The sequence below is a fragment of the Oratosquilla oratoria genome, chromosome 20 (genome assembly GCF_046742065.1).
Source record: "Oratosquilla oratoria isolate Oo_2021 chromosome 20, ASM4674206v1, whole genome shotgun sequence".
Taxonomy (NCBI): domain Eukaryota; kingdom Metazoa; phylum Arthropoda; class Malacostraca; order Stomatopoda; family Squillidae; genus Oratosquilla; species Oratosquilla oratoria.
This window is the reverse complement of record NC_134796.1, coordinates 36,300,977-36,308,476: the sequence shown is the minus strand read 5'-3', so window position 1 is coordinate 36,308,476 and position 7,500 is coordinate 36,300,977.

Here is a 7,500-nt window from a genome sequence, read left to right as displayed (position 1 = left end):
CAACTTCCGACATTCTTAACCGGGATGCGGGAGCTTGGAGCGGCGTTCTGCCAGTGACGTGCCTTAGTGATAGAATAGTGTAAGAGTGTACCAAGAGAAACAGTAGATTGAATAGGACAATAAACAAACAAAACTTAGAGGCGTTTGTGCAGTGGACACCCTTAAACATTTTCTGTGTTATAAGTGACCAGGATAGAGTAACGTAACAGTTCGTTACACCCGTCCGGTTACATTACTGGTGGCAGCACTCCCGCAACCTACTACTTCGAAGAGACTACGGTGTACCTACTACGGTGAACCTCAAACCCGTCCACTCTGAGCCAACTACATACATCGACGATCAAATAACCGCACTGAACAAAACGCTCTCAAGAACAAGAACTTGGTCTACACTCCCTATTCACGGGCAATCGTCACAGGCTGATCTCCCACTACTATAATCAACATTATAAAGGTAACATCAATCCTTATATTTAACACCAATATATTCCAGTGATAATAATCATACATTACCCACTCCAAACCACACCTGATACTCGCATTTTTTTTCTATGCGAACATCAATTCACCGAGCCCTCTGGACTTCCTTCGCTTGAGCACTGACCTCACCCGCCCCAGAGGACTCACACCGGCTGCGCACTGACTCGCGTAACAGCCACCTCATCCGCTCAACCACCACCACTCATCCGAGTGTCACGTTCCACCGAGAACCACAACATCAGAAAAACTCGCTTCAAAGCACGGTATTAAGGTAACCCTTACGCCCTTAGATACCTACGCACGTACACCTTAGCTATACAACGAGTATGTAATCTCGCACTATATTAGCATATTGTCATTTAGAAGTTTTTTTTTTCTCCAAAAATTATCATTAAGTAATACCCTTTAATCTGCATATGCATTCTTCTAATTATGTAATTCTTGTTTAAACAAATAACTCTTATATGTTTAAAATTCAATATTTACATAGAACTTATACATTTACATCAACGTAACCTACTTTACTGCTGTAAAATTTTTTATGAACAACCATAATTAATTCTATTATAAGAATAATATCACAAAAAAAATTAACTCCTTATTATATAATATTAATTCCACATTCTTCTAGTTAAGTAATTCTTGTTTAAACAAATAACTCTTATATGTTTAAAATTCAATATTTACATAGAACTTATACATTTTTATCAATGTAACCTACTTTACTGCTGTAATTTTTTTATGAACAACCATAATTAATTCTATTATAAGAATAATATCACAAAAATTAACTCCTTATTATATAATATTAATTCCACATTCTTCTAGTTAAGTAATTCTTGTTTAAACAAATAACTCTTATATGTTTAAAATTCAATATTTACATAGAACTTATACATTTTTATCAATGTAACCTACTTTACTGCTGTAAATTTTTTTATGAACAACCATAATTAATTCTATTATAAGAATAATATCACAAAAATTAACTCCTTATTATATAATATTAATTCCACATTCTTCTAGTTAAGTAATTCTTGTTTAAACAAATAGCTCTTATATGTTTAAAAATTCAATATTTACATAGAACTTATACATTTTTATCAATGTAACCTACCTTACTGCTGTAATTTTTTTTATGAACAACCATAATTAATCCTATTATAAGAATAATATCACAAAATTAACTCCTTATTATATAATATTAATTCCATTTTTTTTCATATATACATACAGATATATTTTTATGATTTTGTAATCCCATTACTATATCCCCCTTCCCATATCTAAGCATAACATAATACCCTTAGTTACTATATACCTATTATTCATATTTTAACAACTCCCTTTTTTTTTCTTAGATTACAAATCAAAACTAACTATTAACTAATACATGACTTAACAACATGGCCTTTGCCACCAGATCCAAAATTAAACAAAGTTTACATAGCGTCTTCTCAAAGTCTAGAGAAGACAAACAACAACATGACATATCCAGTGACAAAGAGGAAATACACACAGAAGACTTAATTGGCAATGACAAACCAGACCATTTTTACCTATATCCACAGGTTGACAATACCTCTAAACAGTTAACCAATGACCAATTAAATAATCCTGACAAAACTAATCCCAATGCAGATACTCCAATAGACCCTCTTTATGAGAACGATGTCTTACCTTTTTTCAACCAGCCTTCTCAAGTAGACATCTCCAAACCATCTCAACCACAACAACCCACCCAACCAACTCCTCATATTGCTCCTCCAAATATGCAAACAAAACCTCCTATAAACCATAATCCATCCAACCCCCATATCCAAACACATAATAACCCCCCTCCCATTCAGCAGCAGTACCAAAACTTCCCCTTTCCTTCCCCCCATACCCCATCTGGTCAAACCCACTCTACACCATACCACCAACCACAACCTAACCTTCCTCCAAACCCACAATATTACCCTTACCCACTAACTCAACCAACAATAATTAACAACTATCAAACCATAACCCCCCTCACAGAAATCCCAACCTTTTCCCAGGATAGTGGAATATCCATTACAGATTTCTTGACAGCATGTGACCTGTTTTTCTCCAAGAACATAAAATACTCAGAGACAGATAAAATAAATTTGTGCCGTCAGAAAATAAACCCATCTGACATTTGCCGTTCAAAGGCAAGGATGCTAGACACCCTAGTTGCATCTGGAATCACTTATCAGGAATATAAACGCCACCTTCTTAAGGTTTTTCATAACAAACAACCAAATAACATTTCATTTCTCATCACTTTCCTAAATAACACTAGAGTCCAACCACATTCCATTACTAATATAATGGACTTTGTTGCAAACGGAATGAAAGAGGTCAGAGAAGACCTAGAGAATAACTCTCCTTGGACTCACACTGATCAATTTGGTCAAAATGTAATGCCAACAAAACACCTACTAACATTCCTTGAAATAGCTTCCTATCTCTCCCAACTCCCTCCAAAGTGTTTAAAGGAAGCCTCCAAAAAGGAACTAGACACTACAAATCCTCTAGCTTATACCTATATTTTAGATATCATGAATGCTTGCAATGTATCCTTAGATACCCCCAACCATCTCCCCAGACTAAATAGCCTTCACTCACAGCAACCCCCTCCCACCAATCAAGGACAACCTTCTAAGTGGTGCTCCTACCATTCATCAAACAGTCACAACACAAAAGACTGCATACAGCAACAACAATACCCGCAGGTACAACACCACCCTATCCCTTGCTCAGTTCATGGAACCTTTTCCCACACAGATGCCCAGTGTTGGACACAGCAAAAACAACAAGTTCAACCCCCCTTTAAACACCCACTCCTCCCTACACCAACACATCCAATCAAATACTGCAACCTACACCAAACATCATCTCACTCCAACGAAGAGTGTTACCTACAGAAAACACAACAACAACCGCATCAGAGAACTAACAACCCATTCACCACCCATCGACAAATACCCCCCTCCAACACGACAACCAGTACTCAACAACGATTGGGGGAACGTGTACCAGCCTCACACACCAAACCACCATAGGAATATCTCATACACAACACAAATACCTCACCCTAGAAGTAAGCCTAGACCAACTTAAAGTTGCCATGATGGTTGATACAGGAACAAACCTGAACATCATCCCAAGAGCTCTGTATGAAGCATTAAATGACCCACCCCAAATTCAATTTTCCAATATGGAAGGACTCTTAATAGAAGGGAGCACAATTCCTCTACACGACACCATAGACTTAAATATTGAAGTCAACAATCACAAAGTAGGTTTCACAACTTTCCACATAGCTGATGAATGGAGCCTTGATCAACAAGGTATAATAGGACTACACTCACTAAAGATTTGGAAAACTAAGATAGACTTTGAGACTAACAAAATCTCCTTCCGAGATGTAAATAATGAATCAACAGTTCCTGAGACACCCGACTCAGACACACAACATCTCTCATGTCTACCTTCCTTTAATACTCCCAATCCCACTAACAGCTATTCCTTCCGACCACCCCCTTATGTCACCTCAAAGGCACTGATGTCTAACACAGTCATCATACCCCCTAGACATTCAATAACAGTCCCACTATACATACCCGGTGCAATAGACCATCAGGACGTCATAATCGACTCAGACACGTCCAGGATTAACAACATAACCATTGAGTCCTTCTGGGACACAATATCAGAAAATAAACATACACTAGCTATGTTAATAAACACCTCAGAACAACACCGTAAAATCAGGAAGAATACAAACATCTGCGCAGTCCATCTCCATAACTCCCCTATCCAGGAACCACTGCCGCAACACATCAACCAAGTAAGACCAACTCAACCCCTCCCCCCTATTCCCCCAGACCAAATCACGACATCAGCTGACGGAGAAAGTCATAACGAGCTATTAGCTCTCCTACAGAGGAATAGATCAGCTGTCGCCTTAGAAGGCGAATCACTAGGCAAATGTGATATAATCAAACATCACATCCAAATTCCCCCAAACACCCCCCCTTCATACACCCCCGCTTACCGCATACCCCACAGTAGGAAATCCCAAGTCAATGACAGTGTACATGAGATGATACACCAAGGCGTAATTTCCCATTCAGACTCCCCATGGAACAGTCCCCTCTTTTTGGTCCCTAAGAAAGACGGAACCTTACGCCCTGTTGTTGACTTCAGAAAAATAAACAACCTAACTCAATCTGACCCACACCCCCTCCCCGCCATGCAAGAATTACTACAATGCATTGGCAACGGGAACTCTGTTTTTTCCACAATAGACCTCAAGTCAGCCTTCTGGCAGGTCGAACTAACAGAGGAATCAAAACCCGTAACTGCATTTTCCACGGACAAAGGACACTTTCGCTTTGAACGTATGCCCTTTGGCCTTAAGAATGCCCCCTCAACCCAACAAAGGTTGATGACCCGCATTTTCAGTGACATGATAGGAATCTCATTATTCGTCTATTTAGACGACCTCATTATATATAGCCCCACAGAAAGAGACCACCTTAACACTTTAGAGATTGTCATCAAACGTCTCAAACATACGGGATTAAAGATTCAATTAAAGAAATGTAGATTCCTCATGAAGGAACTCACCTTCCTAGGCCATAAAGTGGATGCAAAAGGGATTCACACAACCACAGATAAAATAGATACAATAAACAATTTCCCAACCCCCAGAAACGCTAATGAAACAAGAAGTTTCATTGGGTTAGCCTCCTATTACAGACACTTCATACGAAACTTTGCTGATATTGCTTCCCCTCTGACCAAATTCACAAGGAAAGGCGAGCCATTTCAATGGTCAGAAGCAGAACAGCAAAGTTTCGACACTCTCAAACACGCACTCACCACAGCCCCTGTACTAGTTTTCCCTGATATGAAGAAAGAATTCTTTCTTTACACAGACGCCTCCTCTAAAGGAATAGGCGCAGTCCTACAACAGAAAGATGACAATGGCAAAGAACACGCCATAGCCTACGCAAGTAGAGTCCTCAACAAAACTGAAAATAACTACTCAACTACACACAAAGAAGGACTCGCAATCATATGGGCACTAAAACACTTTAAATACCTCATTTTAGGCTACAAGATTACCATACTAACAGACCACCAACCACTAGTCTATCTTTTTAACTCCAAAGACTTACATGGGAGAATTGCTAGATGGAAAACAACTCTCCTTGATTACGATCCCATGATCGTATACTTAGCTGGGAAAGCTAACGTAGTGGCAGACTGCTTGAGCAGACAAACTCACATCACCCCCATCACCCAAACCACATGCATACCCATGCGAGAACTTAGGGATGAAACAGACAGTGACCCAATATGGTCTCCAATAAAACAGCATCTCATCTCACAAACCCCCTTACACTCCCGACCACCTGTCCCTATTGAGGAACTCAATCTGGTCGACGGAGTCATAAGGAGAACCATTAATACAAGAGAGGTTACTGTTATTCCCAGAGCCCTAGTCCCCAAGGTCCTTCACATATTGCACGACAGTGCAATGGGAGGCCACTCGGGCAGAGATAAGACACTAAACACTGCTAGACACACATATTACTGGCTTAACATGAAAAGAGATATAACCACACACATAGATTCTTGTGTAACTTGTAACCAATTCAGAGGCCCTGACCCGAAACAAATCCACATTAAAGACATCCCACTCCCTGCTGAGCCATGGGAAACACTTGGCATTGACCTACTGAAAATGCCAACGAGCCATCAAGGTTCCAATTATGTACTCACAGCAATAGATTATTTTACTAAATACACAATCTTAATACCACTCCAAAACAAAACAGCAGAGACTGTAGCCAAAGCCCTGGTCAACAATATCTTTTGTAAATACAACATACCACACACAATGTTATCTGACAATGGCTCAGAATTCAAAAATGAAGTGATGCGCGAAATAGCACATCTTTACAACATTGACCAAACATTTGCCACTGCATACCACCCCCAGGGAAACGGTCTGACTGAGCGAACAAATCGCAAGGTCCTAGAAATTCTCAGACCATTGGTCAATGACCTCATGGACACTTGGGAAGACTGGCTACCACAGGTACAAGCCAGTATCAATAGCACAGTAAATTCCGCAACAAAGATGTCCCCACATGAAATCATTTTCGGCCAACCAATGCGCCTACCCTACCAAATATTCAACCAACCAACCCCCCACCTTTATACAACATAGATAACCTCGCACACTGCATCAAAAGAGGTATGCAAACAATTTACAAAAAAGTTAGAGCAAACCTGAAAGAAGCCCAGGAAAAGACAAAGACTAAACAACACAAACGGTCAATTCCACTTGACATAGCACCTGACGACACAGTCATGGTAAAAGACTCAGGTCGAACAAACAAACTCAAACCCAAATTCCTAGGCCCCTTCATAGTCACAAGTTCACTCCCTAACAATGTCTTCCTACTAACAGATCCTTCTGATCAATCCACCTTCACCATACATGGAGAGAAGTTGAGAAAGGTCAAACTGAACCTCGACCCAATCTCACCTCCCATCCACAACCCACCTATCACAGACACACACCAATCACCAATACGCAAGTCTCATCCCATGACTCTGCGTCGACGCAACTAAACATGCACTCTAGCTCTCGCCCCTGAAGATGCAGGACGTCATGTATCTATCAGTGGAGGTTAAAATAGCCCATTTCCAATAAGAACTCTTTTCCACATATCTATAAAACTTCTCTACTCCCTTCCGACCAATATAATCTTAGCGAGGGTCAGATAAACATATCCTTAGTCACTCAGACACGACCCCTCTTTCCACAGATGAAATCTCTACAACTCATCCCCCTCATCGTCCACCTCGCCCTCTCCGTCCCAAGGCTTTTGCCTGGCGCCATAGTGCACAATTCACAAACACCCAGTTGTCTCAAATCACAAATTCCCAAACAGCCCTTTTCTTCCTTTATCACCTAAATAACCTAGACAA